Raw genomic sequence first — 25,722 nt, 5'->3', positions numbered from 1 at the left:
AGAAACATTCATGAAGAAGTATTGTTTTGTATTATTCCAAAGCATGACACTGGACAGTGGCTTTTTCCTTACCAATCAAAATCTTCTGAAACATTCATCATTAAGCTGGTGATGCATCACAAATGACCAGTGACAACAACGTCTGCTCTTCAGGTTCCACCGTGTCTCTTAGTTCACCTGCATTTTCCGACTTTATTATAATCACAGTCCACTGCAAACATCCCTGCGGCCTCTTCATTTCCTCAGTCATGCACATATTTAAGTATGAAAATGACTACGTTGCTATGACTTGCTCTTGTACCTTTTTGAAAGTGGTCACGTTTATCCAAATCATACAGCAGCTGTCATTTAATAACTTCCCTGCACTGATCGTTGCTATCACATCTCCTCCATTCCAGTCTCTCTGTGCACACTGGCCACTCTGCTTTCTGGGTTTCTGCCTCTCATCTGTCCACAGAAGTCCCTAATATTTCCATATGTACCCACAGACAGTCGGATACAAACACAGACACTCCACACTTTCCTGTCTGTGTGTTTCATAATGTGTGTGTTCAGTTGACATTTTACTGTTCGCTCAGTGCCGGCTGCCATCTCTCTCTCCCTGCACCCCTCAGTAATTTCCCCACTGACTGTCTGCTATCTGCCTTTCTGTGCTTTCCCCTACTCTCTCACTATCTTTGCTCTCCAATATGAGATGGTATGCCTGAATCACCTCCATCTTGTTGCCGTGACCTCAATATAGTTTGTCCAGTGCCTATATTTCTGCTGCCCATATGTCTTCCTGTTCATACAGCAGGTCTGTCACAAGGGTTGACTGTCTCGCATTTTACTCTGTCTCTACTGATAATGAGTGCTGATCAATTTGTTCATTTACTGACCTTTACAGACACAGACTCTCAGTCTGGCGTCACTGGATGCAAAGAAGTAATCGATACGTCTCCATTAACGATTAAATATGAAAAAAAGTTGAGCGTAAGGTTTAATTGCTGCCCTTGATGGTCAACAATAAAGCATTCAATGACTTATTTATATATACAAACACAGAATCATGATTCCGAGTTTCTCTTAGAACTTGGAAATCAGACTGGAAATTCCTCTGAAGCAGCAGCAGACATGGTCCAATGAACCTCTGTGCACGAAATCCACTGATAAAGGGAACGATAATCAGAATAATAATTAATTCATACGCACTTGAAGAATATCTGATTAAGATGTTATGTTACAGATCGGCTGAAAGAATGAGATCTGCTTTTTAAATTTCCTCTCTGTGTTCTTTTTTTCACCTCAGAAGGTTTATATACCATCAGATCTGTGTTGGCAGTTGATCTGAGTGTGTTAAAATCGCTTTAGCTGACCTGAGTGCATAATCAGCTTGTTGGGCGAACAGCCATCTGTAGCAGAGCCAGAATATGCTCTGCAAACAGATACTGAGAGACGTTTTTCTGTTTGTTAAACAATATGGCGCATACATAACTGCAGGCTGTAGTAAATAAAGATAGGTGGAAAAGGAAAAACCAACCGAATGCTTCTCGGTAAAACGTCGGGCCGCTGTGTACCACCAGAACGGCTCCAATGCTCCTTGGCATCGATTATCCAGGTTTCTACAGCTTTGCTGCGATGATAAAACACTTTTTATCCAAAAGATGACCTTTTGATGATTGTGATTGTAAACACTGTCTAACACATCAGTCCAAAGTCTCCCGTAGAAGTTGAGTTTTGCCATTTGGCAGCCGTTTTGGCAATGCCTCAGTGTAGTTATTTTGAAGCGCTTATCTAAACGAATGTGGAGAGAAGACCAACTTTAATTTGAGTGTTCACAGGGACAAAGTTACATGTAGAGAACTTTCCTTTAAACTGCATAAAACTGCTATTACCAGAGTACTGAACAAATGAAATGCCGATTCGTGTTATGCACCGATCAGCCAAAACATTATGACCACTGATTGGTGAAATGACAAACACCAATCGTCTCTTCATGGTGGCACGTGTTAGGCGAGACATATTAGGGATCAAGTGATTGTTTTGTCCTCAAAGATGATGTGTTAGAAGCAGGAAAAATGGCCAAGCGTGAGGATTTGAACAAGTTTGACAAGGGTCAGAGCACCTCCAGAACTGCAGCTCTTGTGCAGTTTGGTCTGCAATGGTGAGTATCTATTAAAACTGGTCCAAGGAAGGAACACTTGTGAACCACTGACATGGGCAGCTAAGGCTCAGTGATGCGTGTGGGGAATGAAGGCAAGGGAGCTACTGTAGCTCAAATTGCTGAAAAAGTTAATGCGTGTTTTGATAGGAAGGTGTCAGATGCATTTTGTTTGTTGCGTATGGGGCTGAATAGCCACAGACTAGTCAGGGTGTCCATGCTGACCCCCGTCCACTGCCAAAGTGCCAATAGCAAGAAAATGAGTAGCAGAGCTGGACCACGGGGCAATAAAAGAAGATGGCATGGTCATTGCCTGCTTTTACACCACGGGGATGGCTGGGTGAGTATGTCTCACTGGGAAACTGCTGCCACCAGGATGCACTATGGGAAGAAGGGAAGCCAACGGAGGCCGTGTGATGCTTTGGGCAATGATCTACTGAGAAACCTTGGATCCTGCCATCCACGTGGATGTTATTTTGACACATACAACCTACCTAAGCATTGTTACAGATCATGGAAAGTGTATCGCCTATTGACCGTGGCCTCGTTCAGCAGGATAACGCAGCCTGTCACAAAGCAAAAATGGTTCAGGAAAGGTTTGGGGAGTAGAACAACAAGTTTGAGGTGTTGACTTGAATTAAAAATATGATGCATATGTAACCCTGGTTAACATAGCTAACAACAAATAAAAGCCTGTTAGTAAAAACAGTCATAAGAAATATATTACAGGTGATAAATAGTCAATAAATAGATCATAATGGTTAGAAAATTCATTAAAAACATCAGCAATGATATAATTCATGGTATAGGATTTCATTTGTGTTTAAAAACATGTTAAAAGGGTACAGAACTTGCTAATTCATGGTGTTTTATGTTAATTCAGGTAAAATGGCTAAAATATGTGTTGAGACTCTTATTGTGAAAGGGCACGCTGCAGCGTGACTCCTGTGATTAGCCACACCCAATCGGGTTGTTCCTTCTTTTTGATGCTCGAGAGGGAGAAATGCAGACAGTCCTTGCAGAGCTGCTGCTTAAATGAGTGAAAAAATAGTAAAAATAAGCCAAAAATCTACTTAAAGCCATTTTTGTACTCTGGAGAATGTATTTTTGTTTTTCCGACCTGTCCTTGCCTTGGTGACGTTGTGAACATAACCGAACGGGACTTGGTGAGTTCAGAAATTCTTTTATTTCATGCAAGAAATTTTTGTTGTATTATATTGCTCATTTCATGCAAATGGAGAGCCAAGGTAGCAGATTTATGTTGTTTTATGTTAAAAACGGTGGATTCGTGCTTAAACGACACACAGGCTGCAGTTCAAAGGCCTTTGACGGTGTTTCAGCGCGCCATATTGGCATCACCTCATTTACGGCTAAATAAGCTGGAAAAAACGGACTTTTACTGTTATTTAAGGGCTACCCGTGTGTTATTTTCGAATGTTTATGCACTTTATTTTGTTGTTATGGTAGGCCATTAAGGTTTGGATCGGGAAATGCTGAGCTAGAATCGGAGTTTGATCCGCTGAGCGAGAAACAAGATGGCGAGCCACCCACGGACCCATTGAACTGTACCGAGCAGGAAAAAGGAAAACGCCCCCTGCTGGACGTTGAGCTCTTTCGCTGAAAAAACTGGTAGGATTAATCCATACACCTCTGCAAAAGAACAGCGGACTTTTCAAAGCACTGGATAATCATTCGGAGTAATTCCAGGACTAATAGTTAAAGGACACAAAGACAACTTTCTTTTGTTTATTTGTTTGTTTAAGGGATTTATTCAGCCTTTTGCTGAATTGTTTTCAGTTTTACATTTATTTATTTATTTTTGTAATTTATTTTGGTCAACCTTACATTTTAATGCTGTAATGGTGTTAATGGAAATGTAAATAATTTTGTTGGGTTAAAACAAAATAAGAACTGGTTGAGAATTTAAAGGTGAACCTAGACCAAGATTAAATTAAATCTTGGGCCTAAAGAACTGAACTTGATTTAAAATAACACAGTGTTAATGCAAATAGATCAAAGGATAAACTTAAACTTAGAACTTGAAATAAATAAAACAATAACCTAGGTTGAAAATAACATCCTTCTAAAGCCAAATAAAAGGTTTTGAGATAAATAGGATGAACTGACAGAACATACTGAACTAAAAGGGGGGAAAGAAAAACCCTTGTTTTCTTAAATGTGTGATGTTGAATGTTTTATGTAATGTGTCTATAACTGTCTATTCTCTGTCTTCACAAAATAATAAGCCGGCAATTTAAACATATTTACTGGTCTGTGGTCTTTATTACATGCTACGCTCATTACTGCTCTAGTAGTCGAACCTAACTGGTCCTAGTATACTGTAACGACTCCAGAAGTGTTACAGAAGTGGCGAGCCAGCCAGGAGTAGTAATTGATCCCTCAAGTTTTTTTTCTGACCCAGACCTCAAAAATAGGCCAAGTCCGGCAAAATGGAAATAGTTGACAGAGAAAATGTTAAAATCCCAAACTCAGTTATTGTTAGTGGGATTACAGGCACAGACGCTGATGAAGTTTTAAAAGACTTTTTAAGCAGATATGGTCGAACAGCAAGAACCATTAAGATAGATGACCCTAAGTCTTCTTACCACAAAAATGCTATTGTAGAGTATGAGAGTGGATCTGCTCTGTCGACACTTGAACCCTTACTACCCTACACACTTGAATGTCCGAATGAAGTCACTTATCAGATACGAGCCCTGTCACCTGAGTACATCGCAGCTGTTACCAACCTCGCCACCAACAGTTTTTTCAATGAACTGCAAAACATTGCTAGACTTAGTGGCAAATCTTTTGAAGCTGTTCTGCATGAACACCTTTCCCAATGTGCTCAGTCAGTCACACACAGCACAGAAGCTCCTACCCCAGATGCACATAGTGAACTAACAACCCAAGTACAAGCAAATGACCAACCTATCCAAAGTGAAACTGCAGAACTGATCAAAGCTAACATATGCATCAGCGATTCTGAGTCAGACAACCAGACACAGCCAGATCTACAAACTACCATTCCACAGAGCTTTATAACACACCCTGATGTGCAAAAGGTTGTAGTAGAGCACATAGTGCGAAGTGAAGCTCTTGTCTCACCAGTGAGCGCCTCCTTCCGCCTCAGAAATTTTTCAGGCAAACTGCCCTGTCCTAGTCATGAGGTGGACTTTGATACATGGCGCCACAGTGTAGAGCTCATACTTCAAGATCCCAATCTGTCTGACTTGCAACGCTCGCGGAAAATCGTAGACAGTCTTGTACCGCCTGCTGCCAACGTGGTGAAACCTCTGGGCCCTGAAGCCTTGCCCTCAGCTTATCTTGAACTACTCCATTCAGCTTTTGGCACTGTGGAGGATGGCGACGAGCTTTTCGCCAAATTCCTCAACACATTACAAGATGCAGGTGAAAAGCCTTCACACTACCTCCATCGCTTGCAAACAGCTCTCTCAAAAGCTCTGAAAAGAGGCGGTGTCGTAGCTAGTGAAGCAGACCGACACCTTCTGCGTCAATTCTGTCGGGGGTGTTGGGATAATGCCTTGTTAACAGATCTTCAGCTCGAAAAGAAAAAAGATAAACCCCCCTCATTCACCGAGCTGCTGCTACAGTTGAGAGTGGAAGAGGACAAGCATACTGCAAAAGAAAGCCGAATGAAAAAACATTTTGCTGCCACCAGACCAAAAGTAGCCTCTCACTCTATTGCTGCAAATGCTGACTTTCCTGCGCTCACCATGCAAGACGATCTCACTGAAATGCGAACACAAATAACTGCGCTGCAGAGTGAACTGACGAGATTGAAACCCCAGAAAGTAGACCCACCAGTAGATGCTCAAAAGGATCTGGTCACAGAATTAAAGGCACAAATCAGTCAGCTTCAAAGCCATCTCGCAACATTAACCCCGAACCCTCCTAGGAAAAAGTCTAACCCTCCAAAAGCTACTGCTAAGACCAACTCTCAAGTACCCGAACGAACCCTTTTGACATCCCAAGCTGCGAAGAGTAGGCCCAGGCCTGGTTACTGCTTCCAGTGCGGCGAAGACAGCCATATTGCCTCTGTGTGCCCAAATGACCCAAACCCGTCTTTAGTCACTGACAAAAGGAAACATTTGAAAGAAAAACAGTTGCTGTGGGATAGACAAAACAAGCAAACACAGCCTTTAAACTAAAGGGAGCCCTCATTGCGGGACAAATGGGTGCTACGGACAAAACTAGTCCCACCGAACCTTCACATAAACCCAAAAAACGATTCTCAAACAATAAATCAGCCACTGTGAAACTACCCAAGGGTCTAATTGGAGCTAAGTACACTGCTCAAGTGAAAATCAATGATCAAGCTTGCAACTGCCTTCTTGATACCGGATCGCAAGTGACCACAGTGTCCCGATCGTTCTATGAAAACAATCTTGCAGACCTTGAAATCCATCCAATACAGGACCTGCTAGAAGTCGAAGCTGCAAATGGTCAGAATGTTCCATATTCAGGCTATATTTGTGTCGACATTACCTTTCCAAAGAACTGTTTTGGTACTGAACTTACTGTGTCTTCTCTTGCATTAATTGTTCCAGACACACGCTCTAGTGTTCAGTCTTCTCTCTTAATTGGCACTAACACTCTTGACCTTGTCTTTGAAAGCCTCTCCTTGGCTAATACAGACCTCAGTATCCTGCCTTATGGTTATAGAGTAGTGCTGAGCGTGTTACAACAAAGACACAAGCAAAAAGAGGACGACAGCCTTGGTCTTGTCACTTTGTCAGGGAAAGAGCCTGAAGTCATTCCTGCAGGCCAAAGTCGAGTCTTAGAGGGTTTAGTCCACGCAAAAACTGAACACTCAGGCGGGTGGGTAGTAGTCGAGACCCCCTCTACATCCTCCTTGCCAGGTGGAGTCTTGGTCACCAACTGTCTACTTACCCTTGCTGAGAAACCCTCACAAAAGCTTCCAGTGGTCCTGCGAAATGAAAGTAAGCATGACATAGTTATCCCTGCGAAAAGTGTCATTGCTGAAATGCATGCTATTCAAGAGATCATACCAAACAGTCAGATCACAGAGCAGTCCAAACAGACTCCCAGCTCAAACCCTGCTGAGCTTAATCTTAACTTTGCTGATTCTCCAGTCCCTGCTGAATGGAAAGAACGAATCACACAAAAGTTAAGTGCTATGTCGGAGGTTTTTGCACTACACGATACAGACTTTGGTTGCACTAACAAAGTAAAACACCAAATCAAACTGAGCGATGAAACCCCTTTTAAGCACAGACCCCGTCCCGTACGACCACAAGATCTTGACGCCGTACGGAGGCATTTGCAGGAGCTAAGCGATGCAGGTGTCATTCGCGAATCCGAGTCGCCATTTTCCTCACCGATAGTGGTGGTAAGGAAGAAGAATGGAGACGTAAGACTCTGTGTAGATTACCGTAAGTTGAATCTGAACACCATCAAAGACGCCTACGCGCTTCCTAACTTGGAAGAAGCGTTCTCCGCCTTGACAGGATCGAAGTGGTTCTCGGTCCTTGACCTCAAAAGTGGGTACTACCAGATTGAGGTCGATGAGGCAGATAAGCACAAAACAGCCTTCGTATGTCCGATGGGGTTCTTTGAGTTCAACCGGATGCCTCAAGGCATAACAAACGCTCCCAGCACATTTCAAAGGCTGATGGAGAAATGTATGGGCGACATCAACCTTAAGGAAGTCCTGGTCTATCTAGACGACCTTATAGTTTACTCCGAAACCCTCGAACAACACGAGACCCGCCTTCTCCATGTGCTTAATCGTCTCAAAGAATACGGTCTGAAGCTATCGCCTGAAAAATGTATGTTTTTTCAGACGTCAGTTCGGTACTTGGGGCACATTGTCTCCCAAAACGGTGTAGAAACAGACCCCGAGAAAGTAGCAGCGTTAAAAACATGGCCAAGTCCCAAGAACTTGAAAGAACTCCGCTCCTTCTTAGGGTTTGCGGGGTATTATAGGCGGTTTATTAAGGACTTTTCTAAGATCGTAAAACCCCTTACCAACCTAACTGCTGGATACCCCCCACTGCGAAAAAACAATAGCTCTAAGTCCAACTACGTCCAATACTTTCAGCCAAAAGCTCCTTTCGGGGAGAGATGGACAGAGAGTTGTCAGAAAGCGTTTGAGACTATTATAGACAAACTGACTTCTGCCCCAATTCTAGGCTTTGCCGATCCCAAGTTGCCTTATGTATTACATACAGATGCAAGCACAATCGGGTTAGGGGCAGCTCTTTATCAAGAGCAGGAGGGAGAGTTGCGAGTAATTGCATACGCAAGTAGAGGACTATCCAAAAGCGAAAGCCGTTATCCTGCTCATAAGCTTGAGTTTCTTGCCCTCAAATGGGCTGTAACGGAAAAGTTTTGTGATTACTTGTATGGCAGTCCTTTCACAGTAATAACTGACAGCAACCCCCTAACTTACATTTTGACCACCGCTAAGTTAGACGCGACGAGCTATCGCTGGTTGTCCGCCCTGTCCTCTTTCGAGTTCCAGCTTAGGTACAGAGCAGGCAAACAAAACATGGACGCAGATGGTCTATCTCGTCGTCCGCATCTCGAGCCATTAAATGACCTTGTCTCCCTGAAGGAACAGGAGCGGATCCGTCAGTTTGTGCAACACCACTTGCCTGGCACCGATCCTTTCACTCACGTTCCCACTCAAGCTGTCAGTGCAATATGTGAGAAACATCTAGTCCAGTCTCTTGACACAGACCATGCTCTCGCCTGCCCACTCGTAACTTCACTGTCTACGTCCGTTGATGCTGTTCCCGACAGTTTCGACCAGTGTGATGCTTTTCCTGTCATTCCAAGCTTGTCAGAAGAAGAGATAAGACAAAGTCAAACAAACGATCCTGCTATCAGTGAAATCATACACCAGCTTGAAACAGGTGAAACATCTCCTCCTACTGTACGCAACGAGATCCCACAACTTAGCATCCTTCTGCGTGAGTTAAACAAACTTGAGTTGCAGAACGGGATTTTGTACAGAAAAAGACAAGTAGGTGAAGAGACACAGTACCAGCTGGTTCTTCCTGAAAGTCTAAGATCTATGGTTTTCAAAAGCCTTCACGATGACATGGGTCATTTTGGTCTTGACCGGACCCTTGATTTAACCAGAACCAGATTTTTCTGGCCAAAAATGGCCTCAGACATAGAGCAAAAGATCAAAAGCTGTAGCAGGTGTGTTTGCAGAAAGACTCTGCCAGAGAGGGCGGCGCCCCTAGTAAACATTCAAGTCACCAGACCTCTAGAGTTGGTGTGTATTGATTTCTTGACAATTGAACCAGATCGCAGCAACACTAAAGATGTCTTAGTTATTACAGATTTCTTTACGAAGTATGCTGTAGCAATGACAACTCCCAACCAAAAGGCTAAAACTGTAGCCAAGGCCCTGTGGGAAAACTTTATAATCCACTACGGTTTTCCCGAGAAGTTGCATAGCGATCAGGGAGCAGACTTTGAGTCAAAAACTATCAAAGAGTTATGCGACCTAGCTGGGATTCAGAAGGTCAGAACTTCACCCTACCATCCCAGGGGAAACCCTGTGGAGAGGTTTAATAGAACCCTGCTAAACATGTTGGGTACACTCAAAGACGAAGACAAGAAACATTGGCGTGACTTTGTTAAGCCACTCGTTCACGCGTATAACTGCACCAAACATGAAAGTACAGGGTTTACGCCGTACGAGTTAATGTTTGGCAGACAGCCTAGGTTACCCATTGATCTTGCCTTCAATGTCCCCCTGAACCATCGCCAGCAGCAATCTCACTCACAGTATGTTAAAGCCCTCAAATCTCACCTTCAGGAGAGCTACCAACTGGCTACCAAAAATGTAAGCAAAGTTGCTGAACGTAACAAAACTAGATATGACAAACATGTAACCGAATCTGTCTTAGGTGTCGGAGATCGCGTGCTTGTAAGGAATGTTCGGATTAGGGGAAAAAACAAATTGGCTGATAAGTGGGAGTCCGTCGTCCACGTGGTTGTAAGCCAAAAAGACAACCTCCCAGTATACACAGTCAAACCCGAGCATCACCAAGGTTCCACTAGAACTCTCCACAGAGACCTTTTGTTACCTTGTGGGTTTTTGCCAACTGCCCCTGAAAATCCTCCAGCAGTCCAAGTAAAGCCTCATCGGCCAAGCACACGTCAACACCCAACAACTGATCCTGATGAACCTGAACTTGAATACCACTCTGAGGAGGATAACTACCCTCTGTATTACCCTCCACTTCCTCCCAAGGAGATCTCAAGGTCGATTGAGGAATACGAGGTAGTTTTTCCTCCCAAGGCTAAGTCAAACCATGCTAATGAGCAACCCAAATCAGACAATTCTCAAGTCTCAGAAGATGTGACAGTGCCTGATATTGCTCAAGAGCACATGGACATGACGGAAACTGTCAATTTACCTGATTGTGGAAACCTACCGGATATGGAAAACTTACCTGAAAATGACAAAATACCTGAAATGGAGAAACCACCTGAAATGGAAAACTTGCCTGAACCTGCAAAGGAAGGAGCTCAGATAACTCAACAAAATGAAAAGGACAATGCATCGGATTCAACGAAAACTAATGATGAGGAAGCAACTCAAACTCACGTGAATGAAACTGAACCTGTAAACAATGAAACTGAAAGAAATGACCCCGAAGCAGAGCAATCAGTCAGAAGATCATCCCGAGAGAGAACAAAGCCCAAGCACTTAACATACCCTCAATTAGGCAACCCTCTTGTTGGCATAGTACAGTCTTTGTTCCAAAGCTTAAGTGAAGCTGTCACAGGCTCTATTGAAATCCATGATATCCAGGTAGTCTGAGTATGCATTATGCAAAGGGGCTTGCATACATTTAAGAGGGGAGGGTGTAACCCTGGTTAACATAGCTAACAACAAATAAAAGCCTGTTAGTAAAAACAGTCATAAGAAATATATTACAGGTGATAAATAGTCAATAAATAGATCATAATGGTTAGAAAATTCATTAAAAACATCAGCAATGATATAATTCATGGTATAGGATTTCATTTGTGTTTAAAAACATGTTAAAAGGGTACAGAACTTGCTAATTCATGGTGTTTTATGTTAATTCAGGTAAAATGGCTAAAATATGTGTTGAGACTCTTATTGTGAAAGGGCACGCTGCAGCGTGACTCCTGTGATTAGCCACACCCAATCGGGTTGTTCCTTCTTTTTGATGCTCGAGAGGGAGAAATGCAGACAGTCCTTGCAGAGCTGCTGCTTAAATGAGTGAAAAAATAGTAAAAATAAGCCAAAAATCTACTTAAAGCCATTTTTGTACTCTGGAGAATGTATTTTTGTTTTTCCGACCTGTCCTTGCCTTGGTGACGTTGTGAACATAACCGAACGGGACTTGGTGAGTTCAGAAATTCTTTTATTTCATGCAAGAAATTTTTGTTGTATTATATTGCTCATTTCATGCAAATGGAGAGCCAAGGTAGCAGATTTATGTTGTTTTATGTTAAAAACGGTGGATTCGTGCTTAAACGACACACAGGCTGCAGTTCAAAGGCCTTTGACGGTGTTTCAGCGCGCCATATTGGCATCACCTCATTTACGGCTAAATAAGCTGGAAAAAACGGACTTTTACTGTTATTTAAGGGCTACCCGTGTGTTATTTTCGAATGTTTATGCACTTTATTTTGTTGTTATGGTAGGCCATTAAGGTTTGGATCGGGAAATGCTGAGCTAGAATCGGAGTTTGATCCGCTGAGCGAGAAACAAGATGGCGAGCCACCCACGGACCCATTGAACTGTACCGAGCAGGAAAAAGGAAAACGCCCCCTGCTGGACGTTGAGCTCTTTCGCTGAAAAAACTGGTAGGATTAATCCATACACCTCTGCAAAAGAACAGCGGACTTTTCAAAGCACTGGATAATCATTCGGAGTAATTCCAGGACTAATAGTTAAAGGACACAAAGACAACTTTCTTTTGTTTATTTGTTTGTTTAAGGGATTTATTCAGCCTTTTGCTGAATTGTTTTCAGTTTTACATTTATTTATTTATTTTTGTAATTTATTTTGGTCAACCTTACATTTTAATGCTGTAATGGTGTTAATGGAAATGTAAATAATTTTGTTGGGTTAAAACAAAATAAGAACTGGTTGAGAATTTAAAGGTGAACCTAGACCAAGATTAAATTAAATCTTGGGCCTAAAGAACTGAACTTGATTTAAAATAACACAGTGTTAATGCAAATAGATCAAAGGATAAACTTAAACTTAGAACTTGAAATAAATAAAACAATAACCTAGGTTGAAAATAACATCCTTCTAAAGCCAAATAAAAGGTTTTGAGATAAATAGGATGAACTGACAGAACATACTGAACTAAAAGGGGGGAAAGAAAAACCCTTGTTTTCTTAAATGTGTGATGTTGAATGTTTTATGTAATGTGTCTATAACTGTCTATTCTCTGTCTTCACAAAATAATAAGCCGGCAATTTAAACATATTTACTGGTCTGTGGTCTTTATTACATGCTACGCTCATTACTGCTCTAGTAGTCGAACCTAACTGGTCCTAGTATACTGTAACGACTCCAGAAGTGTTACACATAGCCCACACTTAACAAGAAGTACACAACTGTCACAAAAATTCTCATATGTGCATGCAGCATAATGCAACATGACTGGATTACATGTTGATGATGGTTATCATGGAAGAGACCAGTTCCATCAGGATTTCCTGAAAACTCCCAGTTAGCACACCAGAGCCACTGAGTCCCCTCCCCATAGGGTTAAAGGACCGGGGTTAGTCACATGAGGGAAGGATTTTTGTTTAGACGGCTAAGTGTTGTTTTGGCTGCTCTTCTATCTGGTAATTGTCTCTGGGTTTCAGCAGGGATGGATCCATAGATGACCACATTGCTTTTACCTTCCTGGCATTAAAGAGGTTTCATTTTATTAACATAGTAGTATTTTTCCAGTCTAAAAGACTTTATGCACATAGAATGTGTGCATTAAAAATATTTTATTATAATACTCTTACTCTTCAAAATGAACCACATAATTTTGCTGGATGAATTTGCTTGATTTTTCCGATTTCTTTGGATGCAAATAAAGAGATCTGACCAATTAGACCACTTTAAGCCTATGGTGTGTGTTTAAAACACACACTGGGACTAGATATACAATGATATGAAAATACTAAAAATAACGCTGTTTTACCCCAGGCAAACAGTTAGACCCTGCTCCAGGTCAATTGGCTCTCTGAAATTATTTCTCGTCTTCCTCAGATGTGGTTTCAACTCTGCCAACAAGAACTCACATCCTGACATCATCGCTTGACATCTACTTAATCTTTTTCACAGTGTGTTTTTTCCACAAAAACACAATGCTTTCAGTGTGTACATATGTTGCACAACAAGTTCCCGTTCAAAAAATTTCGTGCCGATTTTTTCGCAATGAATAAACCCTTGAGATAAGGAGAAAGTGAAGATGTGTTTGATGAACTCTCTCTGTTCTTTCACTGATATTGAGAGTTAAATGAAATAACTGTCTTATACTAATGGGTCTGCATTTAGTAGATCTGTATTGTACTGTTTATTAAACTGCCCAATGAAAGTGCCTTCAAAGGATATTAGGGGATATTACGATGTTGGCCTGTCGCAGATAAACCAGACTAGACGATGCTGGTCTCATTGATGTGTGTGTAGAGCGTGTTATCAATTATTCAAACAGCTAATCAATCGGGCTGCATTAGTTTAAGACAAAGACGTCATAATCAGTCTGACCACAGTAAACTGCGAAGACGATTTTTAAGACTGTTGAAAACCCTTGTCGTTAGTTTAGTCTCAGCTCCTTTTGCAGAATCTTGTGGTGTCTTGAAATCTCAAGTTTCCATCTTTTTTTCTTTCTTTTTTTCCTGTGGTTTCAATCTAGTTTGGTGTATTTGCTCCTCTGCCTGTTTGTCTCCGTCTGTTTGCATTCTGCCGCTCTTACTCTGTGTTTATTGACCTTTGCTTTCCGTCTCCCTGCTCATCTGTCTCGTTGTCCTCTTACCTCTCCTCCCGTCTGTCCAACTCCAATTTACCTTCTATATCTGTACCATCCAATCACACACCTTCTCATTCGCACATGTCTCCCATAAACCTACACCTACTCTCTCGCCTGGGATGAACCAAAATGCAGGTCTCTCCTGTCGGTCGTGTGTAGATCTGCTGGTGTGTGTGCGTAATTGCGTGTTTGTTTATGTGCATGTGTGTATCCGCTGTTAATTAACCCCCTTCACCCAACTCAACCCCCCCACGGAGGGGCTTGTTCCGAGCCCACTCCCTGAGCCCCAGCCTGCTAATCCACACCTGAGTCTCCCACACACACCCGCGCACACATAAACAATCATACACAATCAAACGCAGACAGATCACACAGGGAGTGGTTTAAGGTGCAAAAGATATGTAACTTGTGTGAATCTGTCCTTGTGTGAGAACACAAAAGCATATCAGCGCTGCAACACCTGTGTAAGAGTGATTGTTGCGCGTATGTGTGTGATATCACAGTCTGAGGAGGAAAACATTATACACACCTGGGAGGATTTCAGACTCATACATTTGTGCCACATTGCTACACACCCAATCATATAAAAACAGACAGACACACACCACAACTATGCAGACACACACACACTCACTCACATAGTGCTGGCTACGCACACCTCTCAAGAGCCTGAGCGCTAGTTGTCTGGCTGTCACTGTGGCATGTTGCGCCAGAGAACGAGGAAAGCGGGGCTGAAGCGTGCCGTTGCGCAACCCACTAAGGACGACAACTGTGTCTCTTGACAACGCACACACACACACACTCACAAACACAACACATACCCAAAAAACTCACCAAGGGCTGGGTCTGGATTACAGCTCTCTGCCTCTTTTTGTGGACACCAGACACGAGCGCCATGCTGCCAATGCAAATGCCAGCCCAGATGCCAACCAGTGTGTGTGTGTGTCTAAGTGTCTAAGTGTGTTGCGGGCAGGAGAAGAGTGACAGCTACAATACACACACAAGTGGCGTGTGTTTGATTGGTGAGCAAACAAGTAGACTGGCATGCATACATACAACCGCCAGTGCATTGCACAGTTTGGCACACGTGTGCACACTTTGCAAACAGTCGCACAAACACGAGCGAGCACACGCACACACACATGCACATGCGCGCACGTGCAAACGCACACGCTGCATTGTGACTTTATGTGCGGGAGCTAATTGTCTCTCTGGTGCTTTTTGTTTTGCCATTATGTGCTTTCTCCCTCTACTCCCCTGTTTAAATGGAGATACTGTTCAACACCCTGTGTGCGAGCGTGTGCACGAGTGCTTGTGTAAATGAGCGTGTGTGCGAGTGCAAGCATGTATGCCATTTCAATCCCCTCACTTGGACGCCCACAAAAATGCTTGTCCTGAAAGAGTCCTGCTGTTGATGTGATTGTTTTATGGCTGTTTCCATATTTGGGCAGATTCAATATTCTATTCTGCTGCCTCGCTTGCCAACAGCTTTGACCACGCTATTTGCCTTTCCCTGTCATTCAGGAATGCTTGGGCCCATTCAAACCTAAACACAGCTTGTGTTTATACCAGGAGCCTCGTGAAACACTGGGCCTGTTAATACACTTGAGAATTATCCTAAAACAAATAACTTTCAATCGTCAAGGTCAGGGGACTATGAAAATATGTGATCCTTGTGTTACTCTTGGTGGCGACGTCGAACGTTACGAGCTCGGCTGGCGGTGGAGCATTTTATGGAGCCCATATTAGGGTTGGACGGTGATCAGGATGTTATTGAATGTGTGTCTGGCCTGCTAAATCCGTTGACTGGATGACAGAGCCTACACCGTCAGAGAGGGCTAAACACTGCTCAAAAGTAGATTTTGCTGAGCCATAGCTCTCTCTACAGTCAATTTGCTTCGTTTTCAAGCTGTGACAGCACAAGCGAGAAGTCATTGTCAAGTGGGAATAACGGAGTATATTTTCTGTGGCCGTGACAGCCCAGGGAGGAGTCCAAAACAGCCTGCATTATGAGCTTAGTCTCTGGGAAAGTGTACCCTGTTGAACATGCACTGGCCATGCACACGTGGCATGAATTAAATGAAGAAAGTGTGAACATGGCAGCTTGAAAGTACAGAAAAGGGTGCACGCCGAGCTGTACGAGTGTGTGTGCCGGGGGGAGAAGAATAGAACGGCCACGCCATTCGCCACAAAGTAAAGAAAACGACTTCCAGCTTCCAGCAGTGACAGAGAGCAGTCCACCAGCTGTTCCTTTTACATACGTTGATTTTTCTCTCTGAACAAACGGCACACGGGATGAAGTGTATTAGGAAGCACTTAGCCACTTAGCAGTAATAGCTGAGCCACTCTAGAGCTGGTCTTTAACATGGTTACCGAATATTGGACAATACATTAAAGAGCAGGACTGCTGTTCTGCAAGAGACTGTGGTCGACTGAAATTGCTTTTGTTCAAGATGGCAGCACTTTGCCTCAGCACGCATGTTCCGACATGAAGTGGAGCTCTTTGTCAGCGCCAGGTTCCCAACATTACTCTGTCTGTAACATGTAACAAAAGAGTTGCCTTTGTCAACTGTGTACTTCAGTTACGATTAGGGATGGGTATTGTTTAGGTTTTATCCGATACCGGTACCAAACCGGTACTTTTGAAACGGTGCCGGTGCTTAAACGGTGCTCAAACCGGTGCTTAAAGAATGGAGAACACAAAATTGGTCCAAAAACCTCTCATGTTCAGCTGTTTTTTTTGTAAAAAGGTAACAATGTTAGCCTTTTCTGCAGCTATAGGGCATATATGGTATCCCTCTTGGCTGGAAGCAGTGCTTAAACAATAGAAAAAACACAAACTTTGTCCAAAAACCTCTCATGTTTAACTGTTTTCCACTTTTTCTTTGGTCATTTTAGCCTTTTTGGTATCTGCCATCAAACAAGAGGACAGCCGCATGTAACTACGACGGTGTTTGCTAGTTCACCTTACATGCATTAATGTAATAACGTGGTTAGCCTACTCAACGTAAATTACACACGAACAACATTAAGCTACTCACGCAGAGAAGAACGGCTGATGCTGCCATCATCATCCGTCATCATTTCTGCTACACTGGCAGGGCTAGGGGCCAGGACTCTACTCTTCGGGTTTTTGGGGGATGTTGCTAACTCCGGGTCCGATAACAGGCACCACACCCGCAGTAGATGTGCACGGTGTGAGGTCTCGCAGCAAGCTATCAAATACGGCGCATTTTTCGGCTTTTAAAAAAACGCTATGCGTCCCAGGTGTTTCATCGGATTTGAGGTGTTACCTCCTTTGACAGTATCACAGTATCAGCTTAAAGCACTTGTTGCAGGCTGCTGAGTTTGCATATTTTGCTGTGAAGTACAGCCAGACTTTTGACCGCTTTGCCTTGGGCATTTTTAATCTGTAGCTCTGCTCTAAAAGAACGTACATACCTGGACCCGCCTACTATCCTCGGAAACATAAAATGATTGGCTAGAATCTAAAGTGTATTACATCTCAGGAAAAAAAAGCACAGAAATAAAGCACCGAAATAAAGCACCGAAATGTGCGCTGCTTTTCGGTCTGGTTACTACCGTTTATGTCAGAACCGATACCGGTACCCATCCCTAGTTACGACAAAACTCTTTCGACAAAGAGATCGACCGTCAGTCGTTCAGCTAATAAAACTCTGTATCAGTGCAGCTTTACTTCTGTCGCTGCTTTGGCTCTGTTGTTCAGGCATATTGTCGGCTGATTGTGTTAAGAATGTTGAACATTAAGCATGATTGAGCTAACTTGATATTTAACTCGTTGGTTTCAGTTTTATGAAAACCAAGGGTAGGTCACTAGGAGATTGCAACAGGCATCCATAGTTTGCAAGGAAGACTCTGACTTGCCTGCACATATACACTCAACAAAAATATAAACGCAACACCTTTGTTACTGCTCCCATTCCCCATGGGATGGACGTAGAGACCTAAAATTCATTCCAGATACACGATATAACCATCCCTCCCAAACAGTGGTCACAAATCAGTCCAAATGTGTGGTAGTGGGCACATCTGCCATATTGAGATAATCCATCCCACCTCACAGGTGTGCCACATCAGGATGCTGATCTGACATCATGAGTAGTGCACAGGTGTACCTCAGACTGCCCACAACAAAAGGCCACCCTGGAATGTGCAGTTTTGTCTCACAGCAAAATGCCACAGATGCCACAAGCAATGAGGGAGCGTGCAATTGGCATGCTGACAGCAGGAATGTCAACCAGATCTGTCGCCCGTGCATTGAATGTTCATTTCTCAACCATAAGCCGTCTCCACAGCAGAGGCGGAGCCAGACATTTGAAACACCCGGGGCTTAGCCCTAAAGGGTAGTATGCATGTGGGATTATTATTTTAGAAATGACTGAAAGACTGAAAGATTAATAGGCTCTGTTTTGAGTTTTGTTCAAAAAAGAATGACTTCATATAGGAAAAAAATATATCACATATGCAGGACACCATAAACTAGTTTTTTAATTAAGCAGCAAGGCAGAACAAAGTCGGGCCTGTATCAAGACACGAGGACTAAACCCCAATTCAACCAGACCAAGAACTGATCTGGAATTAAAACAGGACTACAACAGTTCAAAATCAGGACTACTGAGGACTTAACCAAGACAGAACCAGAATCAGAACTAGATGATAGTAGCACTAAAAATCATCATAGACCTGCACTACACTTATTTTTTAATTCTACCAAAGTCCACTATTTAGACTGAGAAAAGTTTATGTAATTATTTAGCCTTGTTGTGCAAACAAGCCTGCATAACTTAATATAGAATTTGAAAAATAACAAACCTAAAAAGAAACGATTAGTTATGTCTATAACTTCTGTTCCCTGAAGGAGAGGAACGAGGTACAACACATAAGTATGGGATATCACGCCCTCGCGTGTCCTGGCTGAAGAAACCTTTATTCACGCCTTTACGGCAGATGACGTGTGATGACACGCGCAAGGCCCCGCCCGCACATATAGCCGCTGCCATCACCGTCATCCCTCAGTTCGATAGCCGCTCTTCACCGAGCCAACTGCTCAGTGGGGCCACCCTGTGTTGTACCTCGTTCCTCTCCTTCAGGGAACAGAAGTTATAGACATAACTAATCGTTCCCTTTCAGTCGATTCACTCGGTACAACACATAAGTATGGGACCTATATACACGCCCCGCAGAGCAGCCACCGAACCGGAACGGGACCACCACATCCTTAGTGAGTGGTAGACCCAGCAGAAAGGACAGCATGAGCCACCGAAGGGGCTGTAACGTCCAACCGATAAAACCGCACAAAAGTGTGCGGCGACGCCCAATTAGCCGCTGCACAAATATCAGCCACAGGCACCCCTCTAAAAAGAGCCCATGAGGTCGCCATCCCCCTGGTGGAATGAGCTCCCACCCCGTGGGGCAACGCAAAACCTCCGGTGCTGTATGCCAGCGAGATAGCTTCTACAATCCAGTGGGACAGCCTCTGTCTGGACAGAGCTCTACCTCTATTCGGATTAGCGAAGCAGACAAACAACTGGTCACACAAACGCACATCCCGAGTGCGCTCAATGTAGGTGCGTAGCGCACGCACCGGACAAAGAGAATGCACCCTCCCCTGCTCCTCAGATTCAAAAGGAGGGGAGCAAAAGCTCAGCAACTCAAACACCATTGAACTATAAGATGCAGGCATGACCGTGGGAAGATAGGCGGCATTCGGACGCAATACGACCTTGCGGCCATCAGGAGAAAACTGTGTGCAGGCAGGATGCACAGACAGCGCATGAAGGTCCCCCACTCGCTTCGCCGAGGCCAAAGCGAGAAGTAATGCGGTCTTATACGAAAGAAGTTTCATATCTACCGACTCAACGGGTTCAAACGGAGGGCCACAAAGGGCCTCCAGCACCAAAGACAAGTCCCAAGCCGGGACACTGGACTTAAGCACGGGCCTCAGCCGGCGAACCCCTTTCAGAAAACGCACGGCGAGGGGATGCGCACCTGGTGTCACCCCGTCAAAACCGATATGACAAGCAGATATAGCTGCTAAATAAACCTTGATCGTCGAAAACGAAAGGCCTTTATCCAACAGCTCCTGCAGGAATGTCAAAACATCCACAATAGAGCACTGAAATGGGAGAGTGTGGCGGTCCTGGCACCATCGCTCGAAGGCTCGCCATTTGTAAGCGTACAAGCCTCTAGTAGACGAGGCCCTGGCGCTCTGAATCGTCGCTACCACACTAGGTGGCAGACCCTTAGCAACCAAGTTTAACCTCTCAGCAGGTAAGCATGAAGGTGCCACAGATCCGGGCGCGGATGAAACACTTCCCCCCCCCGCCTGAGAGAGGAGATCCCTGCGGAGAGGAAGCTGCCAAGGACTTGCTGCAAGCAGGCTGATTATTTCTGCATACCACGACTTCGCGGGCCACCAAGGGGCCACCAGGATCAGAGAGAGGGAATGCCGACGCACCCTCTCCAGAATTGGAGATATCATTTCCACTGGGGGAAATGCATACAGGAGCACGTCTGGCCATTGGTGCGCTAGCGCGTCCAAGCCCAAGGGTGCATCGTGGTCGATTATGGAGAAGTACAGGGGGCAGTGAGCATTCACCCTGGAAGCAAAAAGATCTATTTGCGCCTCGCCAAATAGATCCCAAATCTGAGCCACTATTGAAGGGTGTAACCTCCATTCTCTCACCAGAGGACCCCCCCTGGAGAGAAGGTCCGGCCCCAGGTTCAGGTGGCCCGGGACATGGGTGGCTCTTAGAGTCAGAAAATGAACACTGCACCATAACAGCAGAGAGCGAGACAGCTGCAACAGGGGAAGAGAGCGTGTTCCTCCCTGCCTGTTTATATAAGACACCACTGTTGAATTGTCCGTCCTGACTAAGACATGCTGGCCCTGCAGGACTGGACGGAAACGCTTTAGAGCTAAGAACACTGCTAACAGCTCTAAGTGGTTGATGTGCAGCTGGCGCTGAGCCGCGGACCAGATCCCTCTCACTGACGCACCCCCGCACAGCGCTCCCCACCCACTTAGGGAAGCATCTGTGGACACCACCTTGCGAAACAACACCCTCCCAATCCGAGAGCCCTGGTGCAGTAGCCCGGGCTCCCTCCAAGGACGGAGAGCTAGCATGCAAGACGCAGTTACCGGCAGCCTCCTCCGGAGGTGACGCGAAGCACACAAACGGTGAGAGAGAGTCCAGCGTTGAAACGCTCTCATTTTCAACAGCCCAAGCGGCACTACGGCGATCATAGATGCCATCATGCCCAACAAGCGCAATATCGTCTGGAAACGCAGTCTGCGTCCCAGCTGAAATTGAGCGAGGCAGCGATGAAACGCGGCCACTCTGTGCTCTGACAACCGTGCGCGGCTGGAAAGAGAGCATATTTCCAGACCGAGAAAAGCGATCTGTTGACCTGGGATTAGCGAGCTCTTCTGAAAGTTCACAGAGAACCCCAGTGTCTGAATGTGTGACAGAACCCGCGACAGCTGCGTCTCCGCCTGTTCTCTGGAGCAAGCCACGAGAGCCCAGTCGTCCAGGTAGGCCAAGATGCGGATGCCCCTCTTCCTGAGGGGCGCTAGCGCTGCCTCGGCACATTTCGTAAAGGTGCGGGGAGCGAGCGACAGCCCGAACGGCAGCACTAGGTATTCGTAGGCTACGCCCTCGAACGCAAACCTCAGAAACTGCCTGTGTTTCGGGTGTATGGCGACATGAAAATAAGCATCTGTTAGATCGATTGTCGCAAACCAATCTCCCGGGCCGACTGCACTCAGGAGCTGTCTGAGTGTTAGCATCTTGAACCTGTACGTTCGCAGGTACGTGTTCAAGACTCGCAGGTCGAGGATGGGACGAAGCCCTCCCCCTTTCTTCGGAATGACAAAATAACGGCTGTACCAACCTTTGTCCGTCTCCGAAGCGGGGACCACCCGTATTGCTCTCTTCTGTAATAGCGCCTGTATTTCCTCTCTGAGTACCAAGGCTGCCTCGGGGTTGACAATCGTGTTCACGACTCTTTGGAAACGAGGCGGCTTGACCCGGAACTGCAACCGGTAACCCATGGCAACGGTTTGCAGCACCCACGGAGAGGGGGCGCAAGCGCGCCACTGAGGGAAGTGAGCAGCCAGCCGGCTGGCCTGCAGCACTGATGGCGGGGCGCCGTCGCCCCCCAGTGTGTCTGCAGGGGACTGCATCCCCTGCCTGACCTGGCTCATTTCGCCTGCAGGTTGAGCATTTGAGATTGTTTGAGAGTAAACAACACTCTTTATTGATTGCAACATGGGAACATGTACATTTATACATTTTGTTGGGTGCACCTTTTCCGGGGCATAACAATGAAAAACAGCAGGAACACTCGATGTGGTCGCTTGAACATTCAACACATCTGAACCGTGTGCAGGGGTTATGTGCTTGGGAGACCGCGATAGGGAAGTGCAGCGCCTTCTGGGGCTGACAACCTGAACAGAACTTAAGCGGCACCTCTTGTGCGGCAACAGAGGGGTAAGAGCAGCGTCTCCCTGCTGCCGGATCCCTTCCCCACTCGCAATCACAGCTAGGAGGGCTGAGGCTTCTTCCTCCTGGGCGTCGGGTCCCGTCGGGGGCCCGGGGGAGGGCCTTTGCCCCAGGCCGACTGGCGTGGAGCTCGGGCCGGAGTACGTGCTCTCGCCGGCGGCCCTCCCACTCCAGCAGTGGGCGCCGGTCTCTTGCCAGCTGTCAGAGGAGCGGCGGGCCTGTGAGAGCTAGCAGTGGGCTTGGGCTGGGGCTGGCGTCTGGGGATGATGTCGCGCAGAGCTTCCGTCTGCTTCTTCCTCAGATCGAATCTAGCCTGAATGGCTTCAAGTGAATGTCCGAATAACCCAGCCGCAGACACTGGTGCGTCCAGATACACAGCTCTGTCTCTATCAGGGACGTCGGAGAGGGTCAGCCACAGGTGCCTCTGCGCCACCACTGTCGAAGCCATCCCTCTGCCCAGGGAGAGCGCTGCACAGCGAGACGCACGGAGGATGTAATCCGTGGTGACTCTAACCTCGTTAAGAAGAGGTGACAGCGGGCTGTCCCCCGGAACCAGCGATCCAAGCTCCGCCAGGCACATTGCGTAGTACGTCTGGAGCATGGTGACGGAGCTCATGGCTCGAGCGGTGCCGGCCTGAGCCCGATAAATCTTCTCCAGCTGCGAGGCCGAGAATCTGCAGTGCTTGGACGGCAGAGTTGCGGGGCCACCGACACCATGGTTATGGGACGGGGCCAGATAAGCAGCCAGAGACGGCTCCATAGGGGGTGGGTTAGCTAAACCAGCTCCCTCGGCGCCGTCCAATTCCATGTACTGTCCATAGCCGGGCACAGTGACGCGGGTAGACAGAGGTTTGTCCCATGACGCTGTTAGCTCGCAGAGAAAGTCTGGGAACATGGGGAGGCAGTTTTTGGCCGTTGCGGGCTCCGGTGTAAGGAAAAAACCCGCAAACCGCGACGGCTTCCGAGCTGGTGGAGGAGAGGGCCAGTCCACCTGCAGCTTCTCAGCGGCACGGCGAAACAGGGAGAAAAGAGAGGTGTCATCGTGGCCGACCGGCGCAGCAGCGGCGGCATATTGGGTCGACAATGAGCTCTCCTGCTCATCCTCCGACAAACCATGGATGTCCAGGCCGATGTCCAGCACGTCATCGTCTTCCTGGGGAGCGCTGGCGGGCTTCAACCCAGGCTGAAGCCCGTCAGCGCTCCTGCATGGTTCCGGTCCGTCATCGGCTAACCCGTCAACGTATTCCATGTGGTCAGCCCAGCTAATCGCGGGGACATCGACCTGAAAATTTTCGTCTTCGGACTCGGACGAAGCCGGGGCTCCAGACTCGGAAAGAAGAGGGTCATGCCGTGCGACAGCCGAGCGTCCCAGCACTCTTTCCACAAACGTCACCCGTCTTTCCAGGGTCGAGCGTCGGAGCTGGCGACAAAACGCACAAGCTTCGGGCTCCGTCAACGCTCTCCTAGCGTGGACGATCCCCAGGCAGACAGGGCAGGCATCGTGCTGGTCGCTGTCGTGCAAAGAGAAACCACATCCCTGAGGACAGGGGCGAACAGAAGATTTCTGCTTTGCTCGCTTCGGTTTGGAGTCCATTCCCAAAACGCAAAGCGAAACGCTGCACAAGAAAAACTTGAAAATAGCGCTCCGCGGGCAGCCTACACACCAGCTGGGCGGTGGAGGCTAACACCAACAGGGGCAGTTAAGCTAGGTTCAAGTTGGCAGACAACGGAGCTAACTAGCAGTAGCTAGCTAGCCCAACTCAGCAGAGGTGTTCTCAGCGAGGTGAAGAGCGTAAGAACTGAGGGATGACGGTGATGGCAGCGGCTATATGTGCGGGCGGGGCCTTGCGCGTGTCATCACACGTCATCTGCCGTAAAGGCGTGAATAAAGGTTTCTTCAGCCAGGACACGCGAGGGCGTGATATCCCATACTTATGTGTTGTACCGAGTGAATCGACTGAAAGGGAACACTAGGTACAAGATACATGAGTACCTATGATACGGTGATACTTTTGGTAAACAACCATTTGACTAACATGTGTGTCTCACCTGCTCTTGTTCCATCTCTGTTCTGTCCTCATTCTCCTCCATCTCCCTCTCTGCTCCTCTCTCTCCCTCTTTGTGCTGACAATCATCAAATATACAGTTGAAACCAGATATTTACACACTCTTCAGATAAAAACACTTTTTTAATTGTAACATCAAATCAGACTAAATGTTTATTTTTTTAGATTGATAAATATAAAAAACATTTGTTAATTTTAAGAGTAAAGAGATAAACTGTCTGTATTTCTTAATTGCAAATGGCACCAAATTGTATTCAAAATTGAGCCACACTTATGGAGCTCCACAGTTCTTTTCCTGGTGTTTTGGTTGACATCTCTTGATTTTCCCATTTCAAAGAAACAGGCTGTGTTTTGCCTTATATGCATCCACAGGTGTGCCACCAATTTACTCACATGGACTCTACTAACCTATCAGAAGCTTCTTCAGCTCAGAATGGAATCGTCTGGAGTTTTCTTATTAATTAACAATAAACTTAGTGTATATGTACTCCTAAATTTGATGAAAGTGATTAAAATAGACAGCTCTGTCTCTCTTTATTCTGACATTTAACTAATTCAAAAGATATTTCAATATTTACCCAAAACAAAACAAGTTTACTCTAAATTGATGTTGTACAGTAAAAAAATGTTCTTGTGTTTTCCATAAAGTGTATGTAAATATCTGGTTTAAACTGTGAATGTACTGCTGTGTATTGAAATCCCTCTTGTTTTGCATAGAAATATACTGAACAACATAGTAAGCATAATATATAAAATAACATTTACCTGAGTTTTTTCTTTGAAAGAAGCCTCTAATGTCCATTCTTATATTTCAGTACATAACTGAAACCGATTTAGTCGGGGAGGGTAAGAACTGAAAATATGAAATAAACACACGTAAGCTAAGACTCTAAAAAAATAGCATTTGTTCTGCTTTTCATTTCGCCATTTGTTGATTCACTTGAAGAGCAAGTAACGTAATATTG

Source organism: Aulonocara sp. 'chitande type north' Nkhata Bay, linkage group LG3, assembly GCF_057382095.1.
Source record: "Aulonocara sp. 'chitande type north' Nkhata Bay isolate Kocher_YH1m ecotype deep benthic linkage group LG3, A_spYH_male_GT1.1, whole genome shotgun sequence".
Classification (NCBI taxonomy): domain Eukaryota; kingdom Metazoa; phylum Chordata; class Actinopteri; order Cichliformes; family Cichlidae; genus Aulonocara; species Aulonocara sp. 'chitande type north' Nkhata Bay.
Note: the sequence above shows the minus strand (reverse complement) of the source record.